The sequence below is a fragment of the Ambystoma mexicanum genome, chromosome 5q, assembly GCF_040938575.1.
Source record: "Ambystoma mexicanum isolate Mex_15411 chromosome 5q, UKY_AmexF1_1, whole genome shotgun sequence".
In the NCBI taxonomy this organism is placed as follows: Eukaryota; Metazoa; Chordata; class Amphibia; order Caudata; family Ambystomatidae; genus Ambystoma; species Ambystoma mexicanum.
The window spans coordinates 375111696-375124159 of NC_090933.1; positions in this window are offsets into that span (position 1 = coordinate 375111696).

Consider the following 12464-nt stretch of genomic DNA (forward strand, 5'->3'; position numbering starts at 1 on the left):
AGTGAGACAATCATTTTTTTAATAGTAGCCAAAGGCGAAAGGCAAGGTATTTTTTCTTTGTAATATTGTATTTTATATTCAGTAAAAAAAACTTTGTTAAAGGGATGTTATGGTTAAGTTGCGCTACTAAAAACCTTTGAAATTCACTAAAAAAGTGTTAACGAAACGTTATAGTTTGAAGTAAAACCGAAAAACCCTTGAAATTCGGCAGTTATGGTAAGCTAAGCAACCATAACTCGCGCCACCACCGTGCACTGGTAACACTAACACCCAGGACATCAAAGATGACATCGTAAATATCATTGATGACATCACTGATGACATCACATGTCTAGGCCCTTCTTTTTTGTTCACTGCCATATCTAGACCAGGTGGTTTTATTTACTGACAGTCAGAACCGTAACTTTCAAAAGGTATCACATGTTCTTACACTACTTTCCTTACAATTTAATTGCATTTTATGATGTACATATAGAGGGGAAGAAGCAGCCCTGAAACAAAGTAATTATTTTTGGGCGTCAATGCAATCATGTAGATTATACACAGTTGCTAATGATACTGAATCTTGTTTCCTTACTTTACTCTCCATCTCTAAGGCCCACATTTGTATGCATTGTAGTCTATTCATGTTTTGTGTGTAGTAGTAGAAATATGTAGTAAGTGATGGATTATTAGCTACTTAGTACATGTTTCACAGTACGGAAAAGTATTATACAGAAGCATTGAACCTTTCTTTATATAACTTTGGGAAAGTACAAATATAGCACCTCTGTGGTGTATGCTGCATGCAATACGTACATTTCTGTATGAGTAGATTCCTGTACTAGAAAGAATACTGCAATGGAATGTTCTTTAGAACACTACATTTCATAATGAATTATGTAGTTTATGACACATCTCTCGATAATCCCTGATACTTTTTTCCCAACATTACATTCACAACCCCTTGTATGAAAAGTAAATGCACATGTGATGTCATCAGTGATGTCATCAATGATATTTATGATGTCATATTTGATGCCTGGGTGTTAGTGTTACCAGTGCACGGTGGTGGCGTGAGTTATGGTTGCTTAGCTTACCAAAACTGGCGAATTTCAAGGGTTTTTCGGTTTTACTTCGAACCATACGTTTCGCTAACAAAGTTTTTTTAGTGAATTTCATAGGTTTTTAGTAGCGCAACTTAACCATAACGTCCCTTTAACAAAGTTTTTTTACCGAATTTCACAGGTTTTTGGTAGGGCAACTTAATCATAACGTCCCTTTAACAAAGTTTTTTTTACTGAATATAGACTTTCATCATGTGAATTTGGGAGATATTTACTAGGATTCCCTTACTTTGTGTACATGTAACATAGAACATACTGAACCCCCTCGCTAATTATATTTGAAGGGCACGGACTGAACGTCTGTCCGTGGACGGGTGCGGACGAGAGCAACACTACCCAAACAGTCAGGGGTGATCTGAAATTGTTCTATTATGCCATATAAAAACTGCACAAGTTTAAAAAGCAGCACATAAACACATTATAAGTAGTAATAAATAACCATTGGAACCTACACGTCTCACACATAACCCATCCATACCATGTGTAATGAAATGGATTATACCATGACAAAAGAAGATATGCCTCCAACGTAATTACCTCACAGAAATTTACAGCTAGGAGATAGCGATAATAATGGTACACACTTCTCTACATAAGCAAAATAATAGTCAGTACTTTATGGGTACTTAACATATATATATATATTTATTTTTAACAGACCATGTAAAAATTGAAGAAAGTCCACCAAAAGACACAGTGCATTACACCTTGAAATGCATAGAAGACAAAGTGGACATGATGAAAGAGAATTTTAATGGATTAAGGCAATTTGTGGAGGACCAGGTCAAGGGAAAATTAGATACCACTGTCCAACCTGTACCTGTCCCCCTTCTCCATTTCCCAGTGAACTATCCCCAAACCCTGAAGAACAACATAAACGTTTCGACGAAACTTCCATCCCTTCATCCCCTCACAACCAGCCTGTGGAAAACCCTAATTCCCCTATATTTGTTTCAGTGTCTGCTTCCCCCTCTCGCTCTTAATTGGTGTATATGTGTTTAATAAAAAAAATGGTATGTTACTTTTAATGGAATCGAGTGTGTCTAATTTTTTTGTTTTTTTAAAAGAGTTAAAATGTCCACGGACATAGCGCCTGTTCGGCATGTCCGTAATTAATAAAATATGGATGTCCTAAGGACAAAACACCTACCCGTACCATTCGAAACCAAGATGTAACTGTTCTTAGAACACACCAGGTGGCCAGAATGTCCGTAAATGAACAAAAAGGGAGTGTCCTAAGGACACTATACCTGTCCGTACCGTCCGCAGCGAAGATGGAATTGTCCGTAGAACAGGCGCAGTGTCCGGCATGTCCATAGTCAAACAAAATGGAGGTGTCCTAAGGACACTATACCTGGCCGTACAGTCAGCAGACATCTACACACATGTGCACCACACCCGTAAATCCTGCGAACATCGCGTCTGTCCGTAACTGTCTGTCTCACGTGTGTCGCACTTTTAATTAATTTCAGGACGCGGACATTGTCCATAGAACACCCACGCGCATGCGCACGACCGTTCCTGTGCATTTGGTGTCCTGCAGGCACCAATTTCCTTTGCGCATGTGTTCACGACGTCATCATGTGACCGCACCCACGCTGAGCGTGTGCCCTAATTTGCGCACTTTGTCCGCTTCCGCCAACATTTCAAAAGAACTTATGCAGTCAAGCCAAAGTATGTTACAATACAAAATCACCATTTTACATGTCCCATACAATGGCCCTAGCTTTCCACATATTGTTTGAAACTTTTTCAATGCTTTTGAGTGATCGATATGGTAACGAGGCGCACCCCTCCACCCCTATAAAAGGCCACACCCCCAAGCTCATCTTCATTGTAGTTCTGGTGAATGTAGAATGAGTTTTGCTGCCTTTAGTGCTCTAGTTGAGATTATCTCAGCAACCCTAATGGCATCCATGGCTGCTGTTGCTACATCAGCCTCAGCACCACCCCAAACCCTCCACCGCCACCACTTCCCCAAGGGCCTGTAGAGGGAAATAGGCATGAGGATGTAGAGAGTGAGGAAGAAGAGGATGAAGAGAATGAGATGGGGGAACTCCCTACTACCAGCACTTGCTGGGAGTTGTGGGTGTAGCGGTTGTTTACCGTTTTTGGTAACATACCAAAAGCACGTGCAAACTTGGTCACCTATATACAGTGCAATTTGGTGCTGAGTCGTGGGAGACCTGGTGTGTACAGCTTTGGTACGACAACCATGAAGCGACACCTAACTTCGTTCCACGGTGCGGACATTCGCAAGGTGGTACCATGTAAAGAATGTAGTAGGTTGAGTTCCTCCGCAGCATTCTCCCTGTACGATCCTCTAACCACAAGAGACACTCCTGTGGGAGAGCGCATCCCTCCAGCTGCCTCACAGGCCATTTGTGATGCTGTTGACCCTTACCTTTCGAGGGTCACAATATTGTGTATGTACTACGATGCAGTACTCTGCAGGGGGAGAGACTTCGAAGTGCTTTCGAGACTACGGTCACGGAGCACCAGAAGAGCTGCTACCTACCTAAATAAGGGCCACCCTACATCTTTCTCTCTACACCTGCCCTTTCTTATCCCAGTGTTTGGTGTCCCTTCCTTACCCTCCTTCCCCCTCCTCTCCTAGTGTGTCATGTGTAAAAAATCCCCAAAAATATAAAACAACAACATTTTTAAAAAAAAGGCTCTTTTCAGAGCTGCCTTTCTCATTTTCAAAATGGAACTATGAAGAAAATGGTGAAGGCCTCCGCACATTTTTCAAAAAGTCAGCAGACAATCCTAGGACAGACAACATTTTAGGGTGCAAACGTAACAAAACCAATGCACTTTTCTCTGGGAGTAAGTGGTGGCTCTGAGAAGAGCCTTTTGGTGGTGTTTTGTGTGTTTGAAAAACTTGGATTCCTCAACATATAATGCAATGCATTTTGTATATTTTGAAGAAAAATCTGATTTCCAGCATATGTAAGATGGACTCCATCTCTGCAAAAAATGAATGTGCTGCGAAACATAATATTTTCATTGTGGCAAGAGGTCATGCCAACATCTCCTAGAAAGGCACCAACAGCCTTATTGACATTGCGCCTCGCTTTCTCCATTTGTGGACCATATAAAGAAGAACACAGCCACATTTGTCTTTGTGCAATACGTGAAAAAATTACTTGGCAATGTGGAAACATGTCCATGACCTTGAAAGGCGTGGCTTGGCAGCCATGGAATAGGCTGGGAACCCTGTGAGCTCTGTGATCCGACTACTTGATCCGACCACGAAACACATTTTTTTCTTGATCAGCAGCAGCCCAAAAAGTATGTACAGGCGTGGGAAGGCCCAGAGCAGAGCATGAGCAGGCTGGCTGCACATTTATAGCGGAGGAACAGTCGGATTGATACTTTGTACTGAGAGGCCAGCCGCGAAAGAGACATCAAAATGGCTGCGGCCGAGAACAAAGAGATTCCGACGGACGCACCCCTGTGATGGAGGAGCTGTCTCCGTGTGACAACAGCAGAGGCAGATCGCTAGCGGTACGATATAATTATTACATTGCCCAATCTGGGCGGCTGCAGTGAAAGAGGGTCCCCGACCTGCACAGCCAAGGATCTTGACGGACGGAGGAGGCATACCAATCGAGAGGGCCCGTGTGCACTATTAAGGCGGTGAGCGGCTCCCCAACTGCTGGGGACAGCAGTGACAATACTCCCAGTGAAGCAAAAGGGAGAGACGCTGGTGGAGTGCCCTGGGAGCAGAGCGCGGATGATCAAGGGATCCAGCAGATACCATCAGCCCTTTGGGGATAGCAAGAACCCACCCTTGCTGGGACTAAAGACCACGGGTAAAGGGGCTGACCCACGACTCACAGACACAGTGCTATGTCTAATAAACCCCCAAGACTGAAGGGTAAGCAACCCACATTAGGCGAATACACTAAGACGCCGCCCGGCCCGGAGGGAGCCAGGAGCAAAGACAGAGCCCAAGTTGGGAGCAGTGCCACCATGGGCACGAACCAGGAGGTCCTTGATGCGATCGCCGATCTGAAGGTGGCTTGGGAGACCAAGCTTGAACTGGCGGTGACAGAACTAAAAACAGCGATGGAGCTCCAGGTTGGGGCAGTGCAAGAGGACGTGAATCTACTCCAGCAAGACGTTAAGTATCTGGCGGAGCGCACGGAGAACCTCGAGAAGGAGATGGGTCTGAACACGGCGGACTGTGCTTCCCACCGGTCGGAGCTTCACACCCTGGTACAGCGAGTGGGTAATTTGGAGAGCAGAGTGGAGGAGGCGGAAGGACGAGCCGGAGGAATAATATTCGTATTGTTGGACTGCCGGAAGGAACAGAAGGCCATAACCACACAGAGTTCATTGAAACAATGTTGTTAGAGGGAATCACTGGAGGAGGGCTGTCTCAGGGGTTTGCGGTGGAAAGGGCGCATAGGGCCCTAACGAGAAAACCACCGCCAGGAAGCCCACCTAGGCTAGTGATCGCCAAGATACTTAACTACAGGGACCGAGAAAGGATCCTGGAACTCTTTTGCAAAGGTGGGACAATACAAAGAGGGTCGGCAAACATAGCAGCTTACCCGGTTATACCCTGATGGTGCAGCGGAGCAGAATGAACTTTGGGGCAGTCAAGAGAAGATTGCGAGAAGCGGGACATAAGTACATGTTGCTGTACCCGGCTAAGCTAAAAGTTTTTCACAAGCACAGAACTTTGTTTTTTGAAACTACGGAAGAAGCTATGGGATGGCCCGACACGCAGGGTTGCCCCCAGGAGTCAGACGTTTGGATGGGAGAAGGAGGTGATGTGGATAAGTAATGAGCGAGAGGGACACCGGGGGGTGTCAGAACTTAAGACTATGGGACTTGATTATAGTCACTGAAGCAGCTTGCTAAATGGTGTGATCAGGCTGGGGGAAACACACGATCCGCGAATATTGCGATCATGACTTTGTCAAGGAGCTTTGCAGGACCAACCTTTACATCCCCCATTTAGAGTTTAGTTAGGTCGCCGATAGTGCGGTGACACCCTGCTGGGGTCTTGCCCGGGGTACCAGGGTAGGCCCAAACGCAGGGGAACCTGAGATCCAGGGATGGAGCTGTGCAACTCTTGGGTTTGGGGTAGGGTGGAGGGAAGGGGTTGTGTGCTGTGGTTTGTTATAGTTGGGGAAGAGTTATGGGGTGAGCCTACACCTCAGGGACCACGAGACGAACCATGGGAGACCTTAAGATAGTCACTTGGAACGTCAGGGGGCTCAATAGTTATCTGAAGTGGAACAAGGTAATGATGTACCTGCGCAGACAGAAAGTGGATATAGCCCTGTTACAAGAAACTCATTTAACGCAATTAAACTGGAAGTGATATGGAAAAAGTGGAGAGGGACAATGGTGGAGGCAACATACTCTGCCTATGCAAGAGGGGTAATCACATGGGTGGCCCCACATGTTCCGTTCCAGTTGCTGTGCTCGCAGGTAGAGGCGGATGGTAGGATGGTGATCATGAAAGGGATGGTGGAAAATAGAGAGATCTGCATCGTAAATACTTATGCCCCAAACCAAGATACAACTGCGTATTTTAGGACCCTGTATAGTAAATTCAGTGGCAGCGTGGGGGGAGCTATATTGTGTGGGGAGAATTTCAATTGTGTGTTGAACCCCAACATAGATAGATCAGACACTAAAATAGTTAGACCCACCACGGCTGCAAAGGCACTGCATGCACTACTGGTGGATTTTGGGCTGACAGATGTATGGAGAACACGTCATCCGCAGGGTAGACAATATTCACACTATGCAGCCCCACAGGGCCTATATACAAGACTGGACTATGTATTTGTCAAGCAGGAGTTACTGACCGAAATACCGCAGGCGGAATATAAAGCTAGAGTCCTCTCAGACCACTCGCCACTGCTGCTAGTGTGGCAATACCGACCCCCAAGGGGGAGGATACCCACATGGCGATTGCGTGCAGAAGCGCTTAAAGATAGTGTATTCAGGGAGGATATGTGAGAGGAAAAAATAAGTTATTTTGAGATAAATACTGGCAGTGTTAAGACAGCGGGCACACTCTGCAAAGCCTTTAAAGTAGTAGTGAGGGGAATTGCCATAGCAAAGTCTAAAGGACTGCAAAATGGGATTCTGACCGAATTGCAGGACTCTGAAAAGGAACTGGAGAGGGTATTGGAATGGGGCAGCAACACTAAGGCAGATACAGAAATGGCACTGGGCCTGCAGCAGAAATGTGCAGGATATTGGGAGTGATTATGTAATCTTAACTATAAAAAAATACACAGAAAGACAACATGCTGGAGGCGACAAACCAGGAAGACTCCTTGCGTGGCTCTACAAAAACAAGACTCCTAGGCCCCCAATGAGAACAATAGTGAAAGACAATGGTGACATAGTGGATACACAAGAGGGGGTTAATCAAGAATTTGCAGAATATTATAGACGCTTGTATGGGGATGAGACAGGGAGCAACAGGGGGGAAATAGGAGACATACTGGAAGATATTGGACTACCCCAAATTAGTGTAGAGGAGAGGGAGGAGCTAGATGCCCCGATCACCCTAGAGGAGCTAGAAGAAGTGTTGAGGCAGCTGCCCACGTTTAAAACCCCGGGAACCGACAGACTCCCAAGCAAATTTTATAAGACATATAAAGCAGAGATTCTCCCCCCACTGCTGGAAATGCTTAATGAAGCATATGAAGTTGGGAGACTACCGGAATCACTGCGCTAAGCGGTTATCATACTACTCCCCAAGCCCAATAGGCCTGGTAGTGACTGCGGATCCTATAGGTCCCTATCGATGTTGAACCAAGATAGTAAGATTTTAACAGCGGTTCTAGCAAACAGACTAAAGAAGGTCATCAATAAATTAATACACCCTGATCAAACAGGATATATCCCAAATAGGAATATCTCGAATAATTTGAGGCGACTCCGTTGAGTGGTCGAACATACTGCAGGAGATACTAGCGAAATGGCGTTAGTATCACTGGATGCGATCAAGGCATTTGACTCGGTCAAGTGGCCCTGGCTGAAAGCGGCCCTACCTAATTACGGTATGGGGCCAGGATATCTGGGTAGAACTTCTATATAGTGCACCATTAGCGAGAGTGAAGACAGGGGCTGTGATCTCTGAAAGTTGGCAACTTGGTAGAGGAACCAGACAGGGATGCCCCTGGTCCCCCATGTTGTATATTCTGGCTTTGGAGCCACTGGCGATTTATTTAAGGCAGCAATATGACGCAATAGGCATTGTCGTCGGGGAAACATCACATTTAATTTCACTATACGCAGGCGATATGTTATTGTATTTGCGCTACCCAGAGGAGAATCTGCAGTATGTGTTAGAAGTGGTGGAGAGGTTTGCAGAACTTTCAGGTATATCTGTGAACCCAAGTAAATCCTGTGTGTTCCCGCTGGGCAGATATAGGGAGCTCTTGGAGGAGAAGTTGCCGGTACTACAGATACCGTGGGAGACCACAACCTTTAGATATCTTGGGATAGACATATACCACACAGTAGAAGCCGAACATAGGCATAATACAGAAAGAACGGTTCAGAAACTGGAAAACAGCATGAAGTTCTGGGCGAAACTCCCCTTGGCAATGATTGGGCGAGGGGCGATGCTCAAGATGGTGGCATTTCCCAGACTGTTGCATTGCTTCGCGAACATTCCATATTCCATACCCCGGCAATTCTTTATTAGGTTGGACAGCATATGCAGGGAATTCCTATGGCACGGGATGAGGAACAGGGTAGCCCTGTGGAAACTCCAAAATCCGCATGAGAAAGGGGGCATTAAATTACCAAACTGGGAAGTATATTATGTAGCAAGCCAATTGCAACATGTAGCCAAATGGCTCTCTGCGGAGCCTACCTTAGAGCATAGGCTGCATCAAGGAGATTGCACCCCATATTTTCTGAGAGAAATGATATGGTTACCCAAGCGGGAGCTGAGAGGTTGTCCGGGGATGTTGGGTCTTGGGTGGGGGATGTGGCAGAGGGCGTGCCGGTTGATGGACAAGCTGGCCCTGTGCTCTTCGCAAATCCCATTGGTCACAATGATGGGAACAGAGAAGCAACTAAGGTTAATGATTAGGAAGTATTGGGAACCGGTAGGAATAGCAAAGTTTGGGGATGTGTGGCAAGAAGGGAAAATATTGGAATTTGAGGAGCTGGTGGAACAAACGGGGTTAAGTGCTGGGCAAAATATTACGTATCATGGGATGGTGCAACGAATCAAAGAAACCTGGTCCGAGGTGGACCTAGCAGAGGAACCGGACACCACACTAGATACGATATATGATATAGCGGAAGGGGGGCATGAAACTTCTAGAGTATATGAGATGATGATGACTCAAGTGGGCAAGGAAGTGGTGCAATTTAGACTGGACTGGGAGGAAGAAGTAGGGGACCTGATGAGTGACGGGATGTGGGAAAGGGCTCAGGGGTATCATAAAAAAATATCGAGAAATGCTAGGCTGCAACAGGTACAGTTGTATATAACTCACAGAGCATATCTTGCGCCACTAAAGATAGCCAAATTTAAGAACGCCGGAAGCCAATTGTGTCCCAAATGTAATGAGGAAAACGCAGGAATGGTACATATAGTTTCATAGTTTTTTATTGATATACACATAACAAAACAAATGTTTTCTATATCATTGCTTTTGCATGTACATTTTAAAAACAGACAGTTGATCTAACATTATTACAGTTAAAAACATCTCAGTTGCTATTACATTAGCGATTCAAAAGTGCATTTGGATAGTACGAAATACATATGGTGTCACTTAAAATTGTCTCACATGATCAGACAATACACTTTATAATTAAAACAATTTTAGTATAGAATAGCACCATAAAATACATTAGGTTTATATCGTTTCCACTCATAAATAGTGACCATAATGTCTCAATTTCATCAGACTTAAAAGTGTTATTATATGATTTCATATGTCGATACCAAAGGGCTTGTAAACTTTCACACATAATTAACAAGTGGTGTAACGTCTCTGTGACATTATTACCACATAAGCAGCAATATCGCTTGTCATAGGGAATACCCAATTGAGAGCCTTTTACTTCCAATGCCTCGGATATATTGAATTTCAATAGGAGGTATTGCCCTACTGTTTGTGGATTGGGGTAGGCATGGATGTAGTTTGGAGTCTGACCTCGGGACATGCGCTCATTGCAATAAGTCCCGCTGTGAGTTTTAGTCAATAGGTCTGACAGCTGTTGTTCATAGCTTACATCTTTCAATATATTTTTCAGGGTGGATTTAACAGAGTACAAGCTCATTTGGCTAAATGAGGGATTGAACTAGTCCACTTATTGTGAAGTTGTTTCAACTCACCCATTATTCCAAAAGCATTGATGTTCGCGAGTTTCATGTATGCTTTCACATATCGACAAGTGATTGTATCAGTCTTGATACGTAACAACTTTTCGTAATTTAATACACAATGGTTAATGAATACATGCGATAGACCTATCAGATTGAATTCTAGGTACATATATTCGACACTTACACATTGTGGAAGACGAAACAGTTTCCGAAGTAACAAGGCTTCAAATCGCACAACCAGTTTAATGAAGTTGTGCCCCCATATTATAATGGCATACAGTAATATTGCTCTAATCTTAGCAATGTAAATGGTCAATACCGCAGATACCGAGTAGCCGCTATTTCTTCCAATGAAGATACTCAGTGCGTTGGTAGCAACCAGACAGCGGGTCTGTAGTGCGGACCACTGAGCGTGCCATGCTAGGCGATCATCGACGATGATGCCTAAATATTTATAAGTTTTAACTTGTTTTAGAGGCTTACCGTTCATTGACCACACATATTTTTTGGGACAGCGTTTCTTAGTGAAAACCATTACCTTACTCTTGTCGATATTAATCAGCAAACCATTGAGAGTGCAGTATCTGCTGAGTGCCTCTAACATTAGCTGGAGACCAGCAGGTGTATAATCAAGCAAAATAAGATCATCGGCATATGCCAGCCATCCGATAATCACCTCCGAGATCTTTACGGGAATGGTACACATGTTCTGGGCATGTCCACCGATAGCAAAATATTGGAGAGACATAGCACAGAAAATGGAAGACAATGGAATCTGCATGAAGGTGGATAATGTTTGGGCTTGTTTGTTGGGAGGGTTCCCCAGATCGCGGAAGCTTAAACATGTGAGTAAATTGAAAGATCTGGTGTATGTTCTGGCGAAGAGAAGGATTGCGATGGGACGGAAAGCGTGTCACAAGCCCAAAGTGGAGACGTGGTGGAGGGACTTGCAGAAGTGGGCGGAAGCAGAAACAGTGCCTTGGCAGGAAGCGTGTAGAGCGGACATAGAGGGCAAAGCTGGAACCCTAGCGGGTTGGAGACAACTAATAGCAGAACTATTTGGGCCTTCGTATGATGGACCAAGCGATGATGACTCAATAAGCATGGCGGAAGAGGACTCCCCACCACAAGAGGTGGAGACTAACAATGGGAGAAAGTAGGCTCAGGAGGGAAATACAGTGGGCGAAAATGTAACAATGTATGTGTATTTATGAGCACGTTATGTACCCACTGTAAGTTGAGTTTGGTTTGTTATTTGTTGTTTGAATAAAATTAATAAAATTATTTTTTTTAAAAACATGTCCATGACCTTCTCAAGTCCTTCCTTCATTGCAAATTGCAAAGAAATTACAGACACATGCCCTAAACTGTTTCCTCCACAATGAATGATAATTATATCAGGATGACGCTCTCTCTGTAAAGTAGCACATAGAGGTACCAAGCCAGCCACTTCATTCCACGCACTCCATGCCAGCGCACTTCCACATGAGGGAATCCAAGATCTGCAGATATACTGCAACGTTCTGCATGCACCTCCAACCAATGTATCCATGAGTCTCCCAAAATCCAGATAATCTGTTTTCGAGCACACACAGCCATAGCTGTCTATTCTTTTCTCAGGAAAAAGACGTTCTCACTAAGTCTCTCAGTTCACAACACACCCACTGAACTTTACTGAACATTCCTTAGCTCCGCTCATTCTCATTTGCATGCCTCTCAACCCCACAATCCCTGTATGTAGTATGCACTGCCTGAAGACTACCACCATGTCCACGGAAATGTAGAGGATCTGAGCGTGACGACTGTACATTTAAATAGTGCTCCCATTTTCTCCTTTAAGGTGGGCTCTGAAAAGAGCCATTTTTTAGGTTTTATTGCAGATGCCTGACAGACACCTGTTATTTTGTATTTTTTGTTCTTCTTAGTTTACTCCTACAATCATCACATAACCTTCTCCAAAGCAAGCCTTAGATTCCAAAAGAACATGACATTTCCCAAAAAAGATAAAGAAACACCATCTG